A 17,866-nucleotide genomic window follows, 5' to 3' on the forward strand; every position below is an offset into this window, starting at 1 on the left:
ATATAAGGAACGTCAAATACTAAGAAAGGGCGGCCTATGAAAGAATTACTACTTTCAATAAGTACACTTAAACGGCTAATTGGGAATAGAAAAACTGTAAAAAGCCCTCTGAGAAAGCCCCCCTCTAACCTTTGATAGTAAGCTTTTCTGTAGTCTGCCTGTTGATGTATTTTCCGTTTGAACTGTGCACAACATGAAGAGACGGAACACTGGCGGCTTGTCACAATGCCCCCCGATGACATCACAATAGCGCTGCTGCCTAGAAAACAAGCTGCGCAGAAGAAGTTGTTCTTTGGGTGGGAGGGTGGGCTAGTGGAAGGAGGGGGCAATCTCTTTTTTTCCCGGGTGGTAGGGGGATGACAGGAGAAGGGAAGCGGGTGGTGAGAAAGGTACAGAGGGCAGGGTTTGGGGGCTGGGAAGGAAAGGGAAAAGATTAGGGTTTGGGGATGATGAAAGGGCTTTCTACGGGTAAGGATGGCAAAGGGTGGCAGTGACGGAAAGTCAGGCAACCTGTCCTGTCCGTCTTTTTGTATCGTGAATTGGAAAGACTGCAAGGGGGAGGGGAGTTGCTTGCGCCCTAAAGGAGGAGTTATTCAGATTCATTGCAGTGGGCGGCGGCTGCAAAACGCACCATTCTTCTTGTTTTGGCTCTGCAAAGCAGCCTTTTCAAGGGTTGGCTTGGGTGACAAAATGTCTTGTGTAGGCGTGGGTTTGTCTCCCTCTCGCTCTCTCTCCCTAAGATGTGTCCGGCATAGGCCAGGGTGCCACTCGAGGCCCAAACCAATTCTGGTTATCGCTTCTCGGCCTTTTGGCTAAGATCAAGTGTAGTATCTGTTCTTATCAGTTTAATATCTGATACGTCCCCTATCTGGGGACCATATATTAAATGGATTTTTAGAACAGGGAGATGGAAAAAGAGCTTGCTCTGTCCACTCCACGCATTGACCTGGTATTGCAGTACCTCCAGGAACGGTGCACCCCTTCTTAACCCAGTTTCCAAAAGCAGAACTCAATTCACCTGATTCATATTAGCCCGATTTAATGAATTGGAAGAAAGCATACGTCTTCATATGCACCTCAATTTGGCCCATTCACTTTTCACACTTCCTCCTTTTGTTTTTTATCTTTCACACTTTTGACTTTCTTTATTCATCCAAATAGCAAACTCATCACCACTCAACCTGACCAACTCGGCTATGTCCCCGTGCTGCAGTTCTCTGTCTTATCTAGATCATTTGCAATTGAATGGAATAGATCCCTTTTGGACAAAGTGGATTCACCTGCTGCTGCAGTGACCACAGGTGTGATAACATCTAGAATTGGCATCTGGTGCGATCTCTCCGCTTCCACTCCAAAGAAAGTTACCTGTTTATTCCTATCATGCATTGGTTTTTGGGGTTTTCTTTGAGTAATGATGATCTCTTTAGTAGTCTGTTGGCGCCCTCTCCTGGAGGAATAGTTTGCTTGCTCTTGGACATTCTAAAAGAGAGGTCATGATAGACATTGAGCTTCTGAGCTCAATTGGGGACAGTCATGGGTGATGAATGTTTGCAACCTACTGCGAAGCCTCATACCGCAATATAAGGAACGTCAAATACTAAGAAAGGGCGGCCTATGAAAGAATTACTACTTTCAATAAGTACACTTAAACGGCTAATTGGGAATAGAAAAACTGTAAAAAGCCCTCTGAGAAAGCCCCCCTCTAACCTTTGATAGTAAGCTTTTCTGTAGTCTGCCTGTTGATGTATTTTCCGTTTGAACTGTGCACAACATGAAGAGACGGAACACTGGCGGCTTGTCACAATGCCCCCCGATGACATCACAATAGCGCTGCTGCCTAGAAAACAAGCTGCGCAGAAGAAGTTGTTCTTTGGGTGGGAGGGTGGGCTAGTGGAAGGAGGGGGCAATCTCTTTTTTTCCCGGGTGGTAGGGGGATGACAGGAGAAGGGAAGCGGGTGGTGAGAAAGGTACAGAGGGCAGGGTTTGGGGGCTGGGAAGGAAAGGGAAAAGATTAGGGTTTGGGGATGATGAAAGGGCTTTCTACGGGTAAGGATGGCAAAGGGTGGCAGTGACGGAAAGTCAGGCAACCTGTCCTGTCCGTCTTTTTGTATCGTGAATTGGAAAGACTGCAAGGGGGAGGGGAGTTGCTTGCGCCCTAAAGGAGGAGTTATTCAGATTCATTGCAGTGGGCGGCGGCTGCAAAACGCACCATTCTTCTTGTTTTGGCTCTGCAAAGCAGCCTTTTCAAGGGTTGGCTTGGGTGACAAAATGTCTTGTGTAGGCGTGGGTTTGTCTCCCTCTCGCTCTCTCTCCCTAAGATGTGTCCGGCATAGGCCAGGGTGCCACTCGAGGCCCAAACCAATTCTGGTTATCGCTTCTCGGCCTTTTGGCTAAGATCAAGTGTAGTATCTGTTCTTATCAGTTTAATATCTGATACGTCCCCTATCTGGGGACCATATATTAAATGGATTTTTAGAACAGGGAGATGGAAAAAGAGCTTGCTCTGTCCACTCCACGCATTGACCTGGTATTGCAGTACCTCCAGGAACGGTGCACCCCTTCTTAACCCAGTTTCCAAAAGCAGAACTCAATTCACCTGATTCATATTAGCCCGATTTAATGAATTGGAAGAAAGCATACGTCTTCATATGCACCTCAATTTGGCCCATTCACTTTTCACACTTCCTCCTTTTGTTTTTTATCTTTCACACTTTTGACTTTCTTTATTCATCCAAATAGCAAACTCATCACCACTCAACCTGACCAACTCGGCTATGTCCCCGTGCTGCAGTTCTCTGTCTTATCTAGATCATTTGCAATTGAATGGAATAGATCCCTTTTGGACAAAGTGGATTCACCTGCTGCTGCAGTGACCACAGGTGTGATAACATCTAGAATTGGCATCTGGTGCGATCTCTCCGCTTCCACTCCAAAGAAAGTTACCTGTTTATTCCTATCATGCATTGGTTTTTGGGGTTTTCTTTGAGTAATGATGATCTCTTTAGTAGTCTGTTGGCGCCCTCTCCTGGAGGAATAGTTTGCTTGCTCTTGGACATTCTAAAAGAGAGGTCATGATAGACATTGAGCTTCTGAGCTCAATTGGGGACAGTCATGGGTGATGAATGTTTGCAACCTACTGCGAAGCCTCATACCGCAATATAAGGAACGTCAAATACTAAGAAAGGGCGGCCTATGAAAGAATTACTACTTTCAATAAGTACACTTAAACGGCTAATTGGGAATAGAAAAACTGTAAAAAGCCCTCTGAGAAAGCCCCCCTCTAACCTTTGATAGTAAGCTTTTCTGTAGTCTGCCTGTTGATGTATTTTCCGTTTGAACTGTGCACAACATGAAGAGACGGAACACTGGCGGCTTGTCACAATGCCCCCCGATGACATCACAATAGCGCTGCTGCCTAGAAAACAAGCTGCGCAGAAGAAGTTGTTCTTTGGGTGGGAGGGTGGGCTAGTGGAAGGAGGGGGCAATCTCTTTTTTTCCCGGGTGGTAGGGGGATGACAGGAGAAGGGAAGCGGGTGGTGAGAAAGGTACAGAGGGCAGGGTTTGGGGGCTGGGAAGGAAAGGGAAAAGATTAGGGTTTGGGGATGATGAAAGGGCTTTCTACGGGTAAGGATGGCAAAGGGTGGCAGTGACGGAAAGTCAGGCAACCTGTCCTGTCCGTCTTTTTGTATCGTGAATTGGAAAGACTGCAAGGGGGAGGGGAGTTGCTTGCGCCCTAAAGGAGGAGTTATTCAGATTCATTGCAGTGGGCGGCGGCTGCAAAACGCACCATTCTTCTTGTTTTGGCTCTGCAAAGCAGCCTTTTCAAGGGTTGGCTTGGGTGACAAAATGTCTTGTGTAGGCGTGGGTTTGTCTCCCTCTCGCTCTCATCTCCCTAAGATGTGTCCGGCATAGGCCAGGGTGCCACTCGAGGCCCAAACCAATTCTGGTTATCGCTTCTCGGCCTTTTGGCTAAGATCAAGTGTAGTATCTGTTCTTATCAGTTTAATATCTGATACGTCCCCTATCTGGGGACCATATATTAAATGGATTTTTAGAACAGGGAGATGGAAAAAGAGCTTGCTCTGTCCACTCCACGCATTGACCTGGTATTGCAGTACCTCCAGGAACGGTGCACCCCTTCTTAACCCAGTTTCCAAAAGCAGAACTCAATTCACCTGATTCATATTAGCCCGATTTAATGAATTGGAAGAAAGCATACGTCTTCATATGCACCTCAATTTGGCCCATTCACTTTTCACACTTCCTCCTTTTGTTTTTTATCTTTCACACTTTTGACTTTCTTTATTCATCCAAATAGCAAACTCATCACCACTCAACCTGACCAACTCGGCTATGTCCCCGTGCTGCAGTTCTCTGTCTTATCTAGATCATTTGCAATTGAATGGAATAGATCCCTTTTGGACAAAGTGGATTCACCTGCTGCTGCAGTGACCACAGGTGTGATAACATCTAGAATTGGCATCTGGTGCGATCTCTCCGCTTCCACTCCAAAGAAAGTTACCTGTTTATTCCTATCATGCATTGGTTTTTGGGGTTTTCTTTGAGTAATGATGATCTCTTTAGTAGTCTGTTGGCGCCCTCTCCTGGAGGAATAGTTTGCTTGCTCTTGGACATTCTAAAAGAGAGGTCATGATAGACATTGAGCTTCTGAGCTCAATTGGGGACAGTCATGGGTGATGAATGTTTGCAACCTACTGCGAAGCCTCATACCGCAATATAAGGAACGTCAAATACTAAGAAAGGGCGGCCTATGAAAGAATTACTACTTTCAATAAGTACACTTAAACGGCTAATTGGGAATAGAAAAACTGTAAAAAGCCCTCTGAGAAAGCCCCCCTCTAACCTTTGATAGTAAGCTTTTCTGTAGTCTGCCTGTTGATGTATTTTCCGTTTGAACTGTGCACAACATGAAGAGACGGAACACTGGCGGCTTGTCACAATGCCCCCCGATGACATCACAATAGCGCTGCTGCCTAGAAAACAAGCTGCGCAGAAGAAGTTGTTCTTTGGGTGGGAGGGTGGGCTAGTGGAAGGAGGGGGCAATCTCTTTTTTTCCCGGGTGGTAGGGGGATGACAGGAGAAGGGAAGCGGGTGGTGAGAAAGGTACAGAGGGCAGGGTTTGGGGGCTGGGAAGGAAAGGGAAAAGATTAGGGTTTGGGGATGATGAAAGGGCTTTCTACGGGTAAGGATGGCAAAGGGTGGCAGTGACGGAAAGTCAGGCAACCTGTCCTGTCCGTCTTTTTGTATCGTGAATTGGAAAGACTGCAAGGGGGAGGGGAGTTGCTTGCGCCCTAAAGGAGGAGTTATTCAGATTCATTGCAGTGGGCGGCGGCTGCAAAACGCACCATTCTTCTTGTTTTGGCTCTGCAAAGCAGCCTTTTCAAGGGTTGGCTTGGGTGACAAAATGTCTTGTGTAGGCGTGGGTTTGTCTCCCTCTCGCTCTCTCTCCCTAAGATGTGTCCGGCATAGGCCAGGGTGCCACTCGAGGCCCAAACCAATTCTGGTTATCGCTTCTCGGCCTTTTGGCTAAGATCAAGTGTAGTATCTGTTCTTATCAGTTTAATATCTGATACGTCCCCTATCTGGGGACCATATATTAAATGGATTTTTAGAACAGGGAGATGGAAAAAGAGCTTGCTCTGTCCACTCCACGCATTGACCTGGTATTGCAGTACCTCCAGGAACGGTGCACCCCTTCTTAACCCAGTTTCCAAAAGCAGAACTCAATTCACCTGATTCATATTAGCCCGATTTAATGAATTGGAAGAAAGCATACGTCTTCATATGCACCTCAATTTGGCCCATTCACTTTTCACACTTCCTCCTTTTGTTTTTTATCTTTCACACTTTTGACTTTCTTTATTCATCCAAATAGCAAACTCATCACCACTCAACCTGACCAACTCGGCTATGTCCCCGTGCTGCAGTTCTCTGTCTTATCTAGATCATTTGCAATTGAATGGAATAGATCCCTTTTGGACAAAGTGGATTCACCTGCTGCTGCAGTGACCACAGGTGTGATAACATCTAGAATTGGCATCTGGTGCGATCTCTCCGCTTCCACTCCAAAGAAAGTTACCTGTTTATTCCTATCATGCATTGGTTTTTGGGGTTTTCTTTGAGTAATGATGATCTCTTTAGTAGTCTGTTGGCGCCCTCTCCTGGAGGAATAGTTTGCTTGCTCTTGGACATTCTAAAAGAGAGGTCATGATAGACATTGAGCTTCTGAGCTCAATTGGGGACAGTCATGGGTGATGAATGTTTGCAACCTACTGCGAAGCCTCATACCGCAATATAAGGAACGTCAAATACTAAGAAAGGGCGGCCTATGAAAGAATTACTACTTTCAATAAGTACACTTAAACGGCTAATTGGGAATAGAAAAACTGTAAAAAGCCCTCTGAGAAAGCCCCCCTCTAACCTTTGATAGTAAGCTTTTCTGTAGTCTGCCTGTTGATGTATTTTCCGTTTGAACTGTGCACAACATGAAGAGACGGAACACTGGCGGCTTGTCACAATGCCCCCCGATGACATCACAATAGCGCTGCTGCCTAGAAAACAAGCTGCGCAGAAGAAGTTGTTCTTTGGGTGGGAGGGTGGGCTAGTGGAAGGAGGGGGCAATCTCTTTTTTTCCCGGGTGGTAGGGGGATGACAGGAGAAGGGAAGCGGGTGGTGAGAAAGGTACAGAGGGCAGGGTTTGGGGGCTGGGAAGGAAAGGGAAAAGATTAGGGTTTGGGGATGATGAAAGGGCTTTCTACGGGTAAGGATGGCAAAGGGTGGCAGTGACGGAAAGTCAGGCAACCTGTCCTGTCCGTCTTTTTGTATCGTGAATTGGAAAGACTGCAAGGGGGAGGGGAGTTGCTTGCGCCCTAAAGGAGGAGTTATTCAGATTCATTGCAGTGGGCGGCGGCTGCAAAACGCACCATTCTTCTTGTTTTGGCTCTGCAAAGCAGCCTTTTCAAGGGTTGGCTTGGGTGACAAAATGTCTTGTGTAGGCGTGGGTTTGTCTCCCTCTCGCTCTCTCTCCCTAAGATGTGTCCGGCATAGGCCAGGGTGCCACTCGAGGCCCAAACCAATTCTGGTTATCGCTTCTCGGCCTTTTGGCTAAGATCAAGTGTAGTATCTGTTCTTATCAGTTTAATATCTGATACGTCCCCTATCTGGGGACCATATATTAAATGGATTTTTAGAACAGGGAGATGGAAAAAGAGCTTGCTCTGTCCACTCCACGCATTGACCTGGTATTGCAGTACCTCCAGGAACGGTGCACCCCTTCTTAACCCAGTTTCCAAAAGCAGAACTCAATTCACCTGATTCATATTAGCCCGATTTAATGAATTGGAAGAAAGCATACGTCTTCATATGCACCTCAATTTGGCCCATTCACTTTTCACACTTCCTCCTTTTGTTTTTTATCTTTCACACTTTTGACTTTCTTTATTCATCCAAATAGCAAACTCATCACCACTCAACCTGACCAACTCGGCTATGTCCCCGTGCTGCAGTTCTCTGTCTTATCTAGATCATTTGCAATTGAATGGAATAGATCCCTTTTGGACAAAGTGGATTCACCTGCTGCTGCAGTGACCACAGGTGTGATAACATCTAGAATTGGCATCTGGTGCGATCTCTCCGCTTCCACTCCAAAGAAAGTTACCTGTTTATTCCTATCATGCATTGGTTTTTGGGGTTTTCTTTGAGTAATGATGATCTCTTTAGTAGTCTGTTGGCGCCCTCTCCTGGAGGAATAGTTTGCTTGCTCTTGGACATTCTAAAAGAGAGGTCATGATAGACATTGAGCTTCTGAGCTCAATTGGGGACAGTCATGGGTGATGAATGTTTGCAACCTACTGCGAAGCCTCATACCGCAATATAAGGAACGTCAAATACTAAGAAAGGGCGGCCTATGAAAGAATTACTACTTTCAATAAGTACACTTAAACGGCTAATTGGGAATAGAAAAACTGTAAAAAGCCCTCTGAGAAAGCCCCCCTCTAACCTTTGATAGTAAGCTTTTCTGTAGTCTGCCTGTTGATGTATTTTCCGTTTGAACTGTGCACAACATGAAGAGACGGAACACTGGCGGCTTGTCAAAATGCCCCCCGATGACATCACAATAGCGCTGCTGCCTAGAAAACAAGCTGCGCAGAAGAAGTTGTTCTTTGGGTGGGAGGGTGGGCTAGTGGAAGGAGGGGGCAATCTCTTTTTTTCCCGGGTGGTAGGGGGATGACAGGAGAAGGGAAGCGGGTGGTGAGAAAGGTACAGAGGGCAGGGTTTGGGGGCTGGGAAGGAAAGGGAAAAGATTAGGGTTTGGGGATGATGAAAGGGCTTTCTACGGGTAAGGATGGCAAAGGGTGGCAGTGACGGAAAGTCAGGCAACCTGTCCTGTCCGTCTTTTTGTATCGTGAATTGGAAAGACTGCAAGGGGGAGGGGAGTTGCTTGCGCCCTAAAGGAGGAGTTATTCAGATTCATTGCAGTGGGCGGCGGCTGCAAAACGCACCATTCTTCTTGTTTTGGCTCTGCAAAGCAGCCTTTTCAAGGGTTGGCTTGGGTGACAAAATGTCTTGTGTAGGCGTGGGTTTGTCTCCCTCTCGCTCTCTCTCCCTAAGATGTGTCCGGCATAGGCCAGGGTGCCACTCGAGGCCCAAACCAATTCTGGTTATCGCTTCTCGGCCTTTTGGCTAAGATCAAGTATAGTATCTGTTCTTATCAGTTTAATATCTGATACGTCCCCTATCTGGGGACCATATATTAAATGGATTTTTAGAACAGGGAGATGGAAAAAGAGCTTGCTCTGTCCACTCCACGCATTGACCTGGTATTGCAGTACCTCCAGGAACGGTGCACCCCTTCTTAACCCAGTTTCCAAAAGCAGAACTCAATTCACCTGATTCATATTAGCCCGATTTAATGAATTGGAAGAAAGCATACGTCTTCATATGCACCTCAATTTGGCCCATTCACTTTTCACACTTCCTCCTTTTGTTTTTTATCTTTCACACTTTTGACTTTCTTTATTCATCCAAATAGCAAACTCATCACCACTCAACCTGACCAACTCGGCTATGTCCCCGTGCTGCAGTTCTCTGTCTTATCTAGATCATTTGCAATTGAATGGAATAGATCCCTTTTGGACAAAGTGGATTCACCTGCTGCTGCAGTGACCACAGGTGTGATAACATCTAGAATTGGCATCTGGTGCGATCTCTCCGCTTCCACTCCAAAGAAAGTTACCTGTTTATTCCTATCATGCATTGGTTTTTGGGGTTTTCTTTGAGTAATGATGATCTCTTTAGTAGTCTGTTGGCGCCCTCTCCTGGAGGAATAGTTTGCTTGCTCTTGGACATTCTAAAAGAGAGGTCATGATAGACATTGAGCTTCTGAGCTCAATTGGGGACAGTCATGGGTGATGAATGTTTGCAACCTACTGCGAAGCCTCATACCGCAATATAAGGAACGTCAAATACTAAGAAAGGGCGGCCTATGAAAGAATTACTACTTTCAATAAGTACACTTAAACGGCTAATTGGGAATAGAAAAACTGTAAAAAGCCCTCTGAGAAAGCCCCCCTCTAACCTTTGATAGTAAGCTTTTCTGTAGTCTGCCTGTTGATGTATTTTCCGTTTGAACTGTGCACAACATGAAGAGACGGAACACTGGCGGCTTGTCACAATGCCCCCCGATGACATCACAATAGCGCTGCTGCCTAGAAAACAAGCTGCGCAGAAGAAGTTGTTCTTTGGGTGGGAGGGTGGGCTAGTGGAAGGAGGGGGCAATCTCTTTTTTTCCCGGGTGGTAGGGGGATGACAGGAGAAGGGAAGCGGGTGGTGAGAAAGGTACAGAGGGCAGGGTTTGGGGGCTGGGAAGGAAAGGGAAAAGATTAGGGTTTGGGGATGATGAAAGGGCTTTCTACGGGTAAGGATGGCAAAGGGTGGCAGTGACGGAAAGTCAGGCAACCTGTCCTGTCCGTCTTTTTGTATCGTGAATTGGAAAGACTGCAAGGGGGAGGGGAGTTGCTTGCGCCCTAAAGGAGGAGTTATTCAGATTCATTGCAGTGGGCGGCGGCTGCAAAACGCACCATTCTTCTTGTTTTGGCTCTGCAAAGCAGCCTTTTCAAGGGTTGGCTTGGGTGACAAAATGTCTTGTGTAGGCGTGGGTTTGTCTCCCTCTCGCTCTCTCTCCCTAAGATGTGTCCGGCATAGGCCAGGGTGCCACTCGAGGCCCAAACCAATTCTGGTTATCGCTTCTCGGCCTTTTGGCTAAGATCAAGTGTAGTATCTGTTCTTATCAGTTTAATATCTGATACGTCCCCTATCTGGGGACCATATATTAAATGGATTTTTAGAACAGGGAGATGGAAAAAGAGCTTGCTCTGTCCACTCCACGCATTGACCTGGTATTGCAGTACCTCCAGGAACGGTGCACCCCTTCTTAACCCAGTTTCCAAAAGCAGAACTCAATTCACCTGATTCATATTAGCCCGATTTAATGAATTGGAAGAAAGCATACGTCTTCATATGCACCTCAATTTGGCCCATTCACTTTTCACACTTCCTCCTTTTGTTTTTTATCTTTCACACTTTTGACTTTCTTTATTCATCCAAATAGCAAACTCATCACCACTCAACCTGACCAACTCGGCTATGTCCCCGTGCTGCAGTTCTCTGTCTTATCTAGATCATTTGCAATTGAATGGAATAGATCCCTTTTGGACAAAGTGGATTCACCTGCTGCTGCAGTGACCACAGGTGTGATAACATCTAGAATTGGCATCTGGTGCGATCTCTCCGCTTCCACTCCAAAGAAAGTTACCTGTTTATTCCTATCATGCATTGGTTTTTGGGGTTTTCTTTGAGTAATGATGATCTCTTTAGTAGTCTGTTGGCGCCCTCTCCTGGAGGAATAGTTTGCTTGCTCTTGGACATTCTAAAAGAGAGGTCATGATAGACATTGAGCTTCTGAGCTCAATTGGGGACAGTCATGGGTGATGAATGTTTGCAACCTACTGCGAAGCCTCATACCGCAATATAAGGAACGTCAAATACTAAGAAAGGGCGGCCTATGAAAGAATTACTACTTTCAATAAGTACACTTAAACGGCTAATTGGGAATAGAAAAACTGTAAAAAGCCCTCTGAGAAAGCCCCCCTCTAACCTTTGATAGTAAGCTTTTCTGTAGTCTGCCTGTTGATGTATTTTCCGTTTGAACTGTGCACAACATGAAGAGACGGAACACTGGCGGCTTGTCACAATGCCCCCCGATGACATCACAATAGCGCTGCTGCCTAGAAAACAAGCTGCGCAGAAGAAGTTGTTCTTTGGGTGGGAGGGTGGGCTAGTGGAAGGAGGGGGCAATCTCTTTTTTTCCCGGGTGGTAGGGGGATGACAGGAGAAGGGAAGCGGGTGGTGAGAAAGGTACAGAGGGCAGGGTTTGGGGGCTGGGAAGGAAAGGGAAAAGATTAGGGTTTGGGGATGATGAAAGGGCTTTCTACGGGTAAGGATGGCAAAGGGTGGCAGTGACGGAAAGTCAGGCAACCTGTCCTGTCCGTCTTTTTGTATCGTGAATTGGAAAGACTGCAAGGGGGAGGGGAGTTGCTTGCGCCCTAAAGGAGGAGTTATTCAGATTCATTGCAGTGGGCGGCGGCTGCAAAACGCACCATTCTTCTTGTTTTGGCTCTGCAAAGCAGCCTTTTCAAGGGTTGGCTTGGGTGACAAAATGTCTTGTGTAGGCGTGGGTTTGTCTCCCTCTCGCTCTCTCTCCCTAAGATGTGTCCGGCATAGGCCAGGGTGCCACTCGAGGCCCAAACCAATTCTGGTTATCGCTTCTCGGCCTTTTGGCTAAGATCAAGTGTAGTATCTGTTCTTATCAGTTTAATATCTGATACGTCCCCTATCTGGGGACCATATATTAAATGGATTTTTAGAACAGGGAGATGGAAAAAGAGCTTGCTCTGTCCACTCCACGCATTGACCTGGTATTGCAGTACCTCCAGGAACGGTGCACCCCTTCTTAACCCAGTTTCCAAAAGCAGAACTCAATTCACCTGATTCATATTAGCCCGATTTAATGAATTGGAAGAAAGCATACGTCTTCATATGCACCTCAATTTGGCCCATTCACTTTTCACACTTCCTCCTTTTGTTTTTTATCTTTCACACTTTTGACTTTCTTTATTCATCCAAATAGCAAACTCATCACCACTCAACCTGACCAACTCGGCTATGTCCCCGTGCTGCAGTTCTCTGTCTTATCTAGATCATTTGCAATTGAATGGAATAGATCCCTTTTGGACAAAGTGGATTCACCTGCTGCTGCAGTGACCACAGGTGTGATAACATCTAGAATTGGCATCTGGTGCGATCTCTCCGCTTCCACTCCAAAGAAAGTTACCTGTTTATTCCTATCATGCATTGGTTTTTGGGGTTTTCTTTGAGTAATGATGATCTCTTTAGTAGTCTGTTGGCGCCCTCTCCTGGAGGAATAGTTTGCTTGCTCTTGGACATTCTAAAAGAGAGGTCATGATAGACATTGAGCTTCTGAGCTCAATTGGGGACAGTCATGGGTGATGAATGTTTGCAACCTACTGCGAAGCCTCATACCGCAATATAAGGAACGTCAAATACTAAGAAAGGGCGGCCTATGAAAGAATTACTACTTTCAATAAGTACACTTAAACGGCTAATTGGGAATAGAAAAACTGTAAAAAGCCCTCTGAGAAAGCCCCCCTCTAACCTTTGATAGTAAGCTTTTCTGTAGTCTGCCTGTTGATGTATTTTCCGTTTGAACTGTGCACAACATGAAGAGACGGAACACTGGCGGCTTGTCACAATGCCCCCCGATGACATCACAATAGCGCTGCTGCCTAGAAAACAAGCTGCGCAGAAGAAGTTGTTCTTTGGGTGGGAGGGTGGGCTAGTGGAAGGAGGGGGCAATCTCTTTTTTTCCCGGGTGGTAGGGGGATGACAGGAGAAGGGAAGCGGGTGGTGAGAAAGGTACAGAGGGCAGGGTTTGGGGGCTGGGAAGGAAAGGGAAAAGATTAGGGTTTGGGGATGATGAAAGGGCTTTCTACGGGTAAGGATGGCAAAGGGTGGCAGTGACGGAAAGTCAGGCAACCTGTCCTGTCCGTCTTTTTGTATCGTGAATTGGAAAGACTGCAAGGGGGAGGGGAGTTGCTTGCGCCCTAAAGGAGGAGTTATTCAGATTCATTGCAGTGGGCGGCGGCTGCAAAACGCACCATTCTTCTTGTTTTGGCTCTGCAAAGCAGCCTTTTCAAGGGTTGGCTTGGGTGACAAAATGTCTTGTGTAGGCGTGGGTTTGTCTCCCTCTCGCTCTCTCTCCCTAAGATGTGTCCGGCATAGGCCAGGGTGCCACTCGAGGCCCAAACCAATTCTGGTTATCGCTTCTCGGCCTTTTGGCTAAGATCAAGTGTAGTATCTGTTCTTATCAGTTTAATATCTGATACGTCCCCTATCTGGGGACCATATATTAAATGGATTTTTAGAACAGGGAGATGGAAAAAGAGCTTGCTCTGTCCACTCCACGCATTGACCTGGTATTGCAGTACCTCCAGGAACGGTGCACCCCTTCTTAACCCAGTTTCCAAAAGCAGAACTCAATTCACCTGATTCATATTAGCCCGATTTAATGAATTGGAAGAAAGCATACGTCTTCATATGCACCTCAATTTGGCCCATTCACTTTTCACACTTCCTCCTTTTGTTTTTTATCTTTCACACTTTTGACTTTCTTTATTCATCCAAATAGCAAACTCATCACCACTCAACCTGACCAACTCGGCTATGTCCCCGTGCTGCAGTTCTCTGTCTTATCTAGATCATTTGCAATTGAATGGAATAGATCCCTTTTGGACAAAGTGGATTCACCTGCTGCTGCAGTGACCACAGGTGTGATAACATCTAGAATTGGCATCTGGTGCGATCTCTCCGCTTCCACTCCAAAGAAAGTTACCTGTTTATTCCTATCATGCATTGGTTTTTGGGGTTTTCTTTGAGTAATGATGATCTCTTTAGTAGTCTGTTGGCGCCCTCTCCTGGAGGAATAGTTTGCTTGCTCTTGGACATTCTAAAAGAGAGGTCATGATAGACATTGAGCTTCTGAGCTCAATTGGGGACAGTCATGGGTGATGAATGTTTGCAACCTACTGCGAAGCCTCATACCGCAATATAAGGAACGTCAAATACTAAGAAAGGGCGGCCTATGAAAGAATTACTACTTTCAATAAGTACACTTAAACGGCTAATTGGGAATAGAAAAACTGTAAAAAGCCCTCTGAGAAAGCCCCCCTCTAACCTTTGATAGTAAGCTTTTCTGTAGTCTGCCTGTTGATGTATTTTCCGTTTGAACTGTGCACAACATGAAGAGACGGAACACTGGCGGCTTGTCACAATGCCCCCCGATGACATCACAATAGCGCTGCTGCCTAGAAAACAAGCTGCGCAGAAGAAGTTGTTCTTTGGGTGGGAGGGTGGGCTAGTGGAAGGAGGGGGCAATCTCTTTTTTTCCCGGGTGGTAGGGGGATGACAGGAGAAGGGAAGCGGGTGGTGAGAAAGGTACAGAGGGCAGGGTTTGGGGGCTGGGAAGGAAAGGGAAAAGATTAGGGTTTGGGGATGATGAAAGGGCTTTCTACGGGTAAGGATGGCAAAGGGTGGCAGTGACGGAAAGTCAGGCAACCTGTCCTGTCCGTCTTTTTGTATCGTGAATTGGAAAGACTGCAAGGGGGAGGGGAGTTGCTTGCGCCCTAAAGGAGGAGTTATTCAGATTCATTGCAGTGGGCGGCGGCTGCAAAACGCACCATTCTTCTTGTTTTGGCTCTGCAAAGCAGCCTTTTCAAGGGTTGGCTTGGGTGACAAAATGTCTTGTGTAGGCGTGGGTTTGTCTCCCTCTCGCTCTCTCTCCCTAAGATGTGTCCGGCATAGGCCAGGGTGCCACTCGAGGCCCAAACCAATTCTGGTTATCGCTTCTCGGCCTTTTGGCTAAGATCAAGTGTAGTATCTGTTCTTATCAGTTTAATATCTGATACGTCCCCTATCTGGGGACCATATATTAAATGGATTTTTAGAACAGGGAGATGGAAAAAGAGCTTGCTCTGTCCACTCCACGCATTGACCTGGTATTGCAGTACCTCCAGGAACGGTGCACCCCTTCTTAACCCAGTTTCCAAAAGCAGAACTCAATTCACCTGATTCATATTAGCCCGATTTAATGAATTGGAAGAAAGCATACGTCTTCATATGCACCTCAATTTGGCCCATTCACTTTTCACACTTCCTCCTTTTGTTTTTTATCTTTCACACTTTTGACTTTCTTTATTCATCCAAATAGCAAACTCATCACCACTCAACCTGACCAACTCGGCTATGTCCCCGTGCTGCAGTTCTCTGTCTTATCTAGATCATTTGCAATTGAATGGAATAGATCCCTTTTGGACAAAGTGGATTCACCTGCTGCTGCAGTGACCACAGGTGTGATAACATCTAGAATTGGCATCTGGTGCGATCTCTCCGCTTCCACTCCAAAGAAAGTTACCTGTTTATTCCTATCATGCATTGGTTTTTGGGGTTTTCTTTGAGTAATGATGATCTCTTTAGTAGTCTGTTGGCGCCCTCTCCTGGAGGAATAGTTTGCTTGCTCTTGGACATTCTAAAAGAGAGGTCATGATAGACATTGAGCTTCTGAGCTCAATTGGGGACAGTCATGGGTGATGAATGTTTGCAACCTACTGCGAAGCCTCATACCGCAATATAAGGAACGTCAAATACTAAGAAAGGGCGGCCTATGAAAGAATTACTACTTTCAATAAGTACACTTAAACGGCTAATTGGGAATAGAAAAACTGTAAAAAGCCCTCTGAGAAAGCCCCCCTCTAACCTTTGATAGTAAGCTTTTCTGTAGTCTGCCTGTTGATGTATTTTCCGTTTGAACTGTGCACAACATGAAGAGACGGAACACTGGCGGCTTGTCACAATGCCCCCCGATGACATCACAATAGCGCTGCTGCCTAGAAAACAAGCTGCGCAGAAGAAGTTGTTCTTTGGGTGGGAGGGTGGGCTAGTGGAAGGAGGGGGCAATCTCTTTTTTTCCCGGGTGGTAGGGGGATGACAGGAGAAGGGAAGCGGGTGGTGAGAAAGGTACAGAGGGCAGGGTTTGGGGGCTGGGAAGGAAAGGGAAAAGATTAGGGTTTGGGGATGATGAAAGGGCTTTCTACGGGTAAGGATGGCAAAGGGTGGCAGTGACGGAAAGTCAGGCAACCTGTCCTGTCCGTCTTTTTGTATCGTGAATTGGAAAGACTGCAAGGGGGAGGGGAGTTGCTTGCGCCCTAAAGGAGGAGTTATTCAGATTCATTGCAGTGGGCGGCGGCTGCAAAACGCACCATTCTTCTTGTTTTGGCTCTGCAAAGCAGCCTTTTCAAGGGTTGGCTTGGGTGACAAAATGTCTTGTGTAGGCGTGGGTTTGTCTCCCTCTCGCTCTCTCTCCCTAAGATGTGTCCGGCATAGGCCAGGGTGCCACTCGAGGCCCAAACCAATTCTGGTTATCGCTTCTCGGCCTTTTGGCTAAGATCAAGTGTAGTATCTGTTCTTATCAGTTTAATATCTGATACGTCCCCTATCTGGGGACCATATATTAAATGGATTTTTAGAACAGGGAGATGGAAAAAGAGCTTGCTCTGTCCACTCCACGCATTGACCTGGTATTGCAGTACCTCCAGGAACGGTGCACCCCTTCTTAACCCAGTTTCCAAAAGCAGAACTCAATTCACCTGATTCATATTAGCCCGATTTAATGAATTGGAAGAAAGCATACGTCTTCATATGCACCTCAATTTGGCCCATTCACTTTTCACACTTCCTCCTTTTGTTTTTTATCTTTCACACTTTTGACTTTCTTTATTCATCCAAATAGCAAACTCATCACCACTCAACCTGACCAACTCGGCTATGTCCCCGTGCTGCAGTTCTCTGTCTTATCTAGATCATTTGCAATTGAATGGAATAGATCCCTTTTGGACAAAGTGGATTCACCTGCTGCTGCAGTGACCACAGGTGTGATAACATCTAGAATTGGCATCTGGTGCGATCTCTCCGCTTCCACTCCAAAGAAAGTTACCTGTTTATTCCTATCATGCATTGGTTTTTGGGGTTTTCTTTGAGTAATGATGATCTCTTTAGTAGTCTGTTGGCGCCCTCTCCTGGAGGAATAGTTTGCTTGCTCTTGGACATTCTAAAAGAGAGGTCATGATAGACATTGAGCTTCTGAGCTCAATTGGGGACAGTCATGGGTGATGAATGTTTGCAACCTACTGCGAAGCCTCATACCGCAATATAAGGAACGTCAAATACTAAGAAAGGGCGGCCTATGAAAGAATTACTACTTTCAATAAGTACACTTAAACGGCTAATTGGGAATAGAAAAACTGTAAAAAGCCCTCTGAGAAAGCCCCCCTCTAACCTTTGATAGTAAGCTTTTCTGTAGTCTGCCTGTTGATGTATTTTCCGTTTGAACTGTGCACAACATGAAGAGACGGAACACTGGCGGCTTGTCACAATGCCCCCCGATGACATCACAATAGCGCTGCTGCCTAGAAAACAAGCTGCGCAGAAGAAGTTGTTCTTTGGGTGGGAGGGTGGGCTAGTGGAAGGAGGGGGCAATCTCTTTTTTTCCCGGGTGGTAGGGGGATGACAGGAGAAGGGAAGCGGGTGGTGAGAAAGGTACAGAGGGCAGGGTTTGGGGGCTGGGAAGGAAAGGGAAAAGATTAGGGTTTGGGGATGATGAAAGGGCTTTCTACGGGTAAGGATGGCAAAGGGTGGCAGTGACGGAAAGTCAGGC

The 17,866-nt window shown here is 46.4% G+C and overlaps 11 non-coding genes across 11 annotated transcripts; all 11 read left to right on the plus strand.

The window, feature by feature from the left end:
- Positions 1–792: 792 nt before the first annotated feature.
- LOC142268282 (U2 spliceosomal RNA) lies at positions 793–983 on the plus strand. Its single transcript, XR_012734029.1, has one exon. It is a non-coding gene; the product is annotated as a U2 spliceosomal RNA (small nuclear RNA).
- Positions 984–2,370: 1,387 nt separating this feature from the next.
- On the plus strand, positions 2,371–2,561 carry LOC142268283 (U2 spliceosomal RNA). Its single transcript, XR_012734030.1, has one exon. It is a non-coding gene; the product is annotated as a U2 spliceosomal RNA (small nuclear RNA).
- A 1,388-nt stretch (positions 2,562–3,949) lies between these two features.
- LOC142268284 (U2 spliceosomal RNA) lies at positions 3,950–4,140 on the plus strand. Its single transcript, XR_012734031.1, has one exon. It is a non-coding gene; the product is annotated as a U2 spliceosomal RNA (small nuclear RNA).
- A 1,387-nt stretch (positions 4,141–5,527) lies between these two features.
- Positions 5,528–5,718, plus strand: LOC142268285 (U2 spliceosomal RNA). The gene has a single exon (XR_012734032.1). It is a non-coding gene; the product is annotated as a U2 spliceosomal RNA (small nuclear RNA).
- Positions 5,719–7,105: 1,387 nt separating this feature from the next.
- Positions 7,106–7,296, plus strand: LOC142268286 (U2 spliceosomal RNA). The gene has a single exon (XR_012734033.1). It is a non-coding gene; the product is annotated as a U2 spliceosomal RNA (small nuclear RNA).
- A 1,387-nt stretch (positions 7,297–8,683) lies between these two features.
- On the plus strand, positions 8,684–8,874 carry LOC142268227 (U2 spliceosomal RNA). The gene has a single exon (XR_012733983.1). It is a non-coding gene; the product is annotated as a U2 spliceosomal RNA (small nuclear RNA).
- A 1,387-nt stretch (positions 8,875–10,261) lies between these two features.
- Positions 10,262–10,452, plus strand: LOC142268287 (U2 spliceosomal RNA). The gene has a single exon (XR_012734034.1). It is a non-coding gene; the product is annotated as a U2 spliceosomal RNA (small nuclear RNA).
- A 1,387-nt stretch (positions 10,453–11,839) lies between these two features.
- On the plus strand, positions 11,840–12,030 carry LOC142268288 (U2 spliceosomal RNA). The gene has a single exon (XR_012734035.1). It is a non-coding gene; the product is annotated as a U2 spliceosomal RNA (small nuclear RNA).
- Positions 12,031–13,417: 1,387 nt separating this feature from the next.
- On the plus strand, positions 13,418–13,608 carry LOC142268291 (U2 spliceosomal RNA). Its single transcript, XR_012734037.1, has one exon. It is a non-coding gene; the product is annotated as a U2 spliceosomal RNA (small nuclear RNA).
- Positions 13,609–14,995: 1,387 nt separating this feature from the next.
- On the plus strand, positions 14,996–15,186 carry LOC142268292 (U2 spliceosomal RNA). The gene has a single exon (XR_012734038.1). It is a non-coding gene; the product is annotated as a U2 spliceosomal RNA (small nuclear RNA).
- Positions 15,187–16,573: 1,387 nt separating this feature from the next.
- On the plus strand, positions 16,574–16,764 carry LOC142268293 (U2 spliceosomal RNA). Its single transcript, XR_012734039.1, has one exon. It is a non-coding gene; the product is annotated as a U2 spliceosomal RNA (small nuclear RNA).
- Positions 16,765–17,866: the final 1,102 nt, after the last annotated feature.

Source organism: Anomaloglossus baeobatrachus, unplaced genomic scaffold (assembly GCF_048569485.1).
Source record: "Anomaloglossus baeobatrachus isolate aAnoBae1 unplaced genomic scaffold, aAnoBae1.hap1 Scaffold_2994, whole genome shotgun sequence".
Classification (NCBI taxonomy): Eukaryota; Metazoa; Chordata; class Amphibia; order Anura; family Aromobatidae; genus Anomaloglossus; species Anomaloglossus baeobatrachus.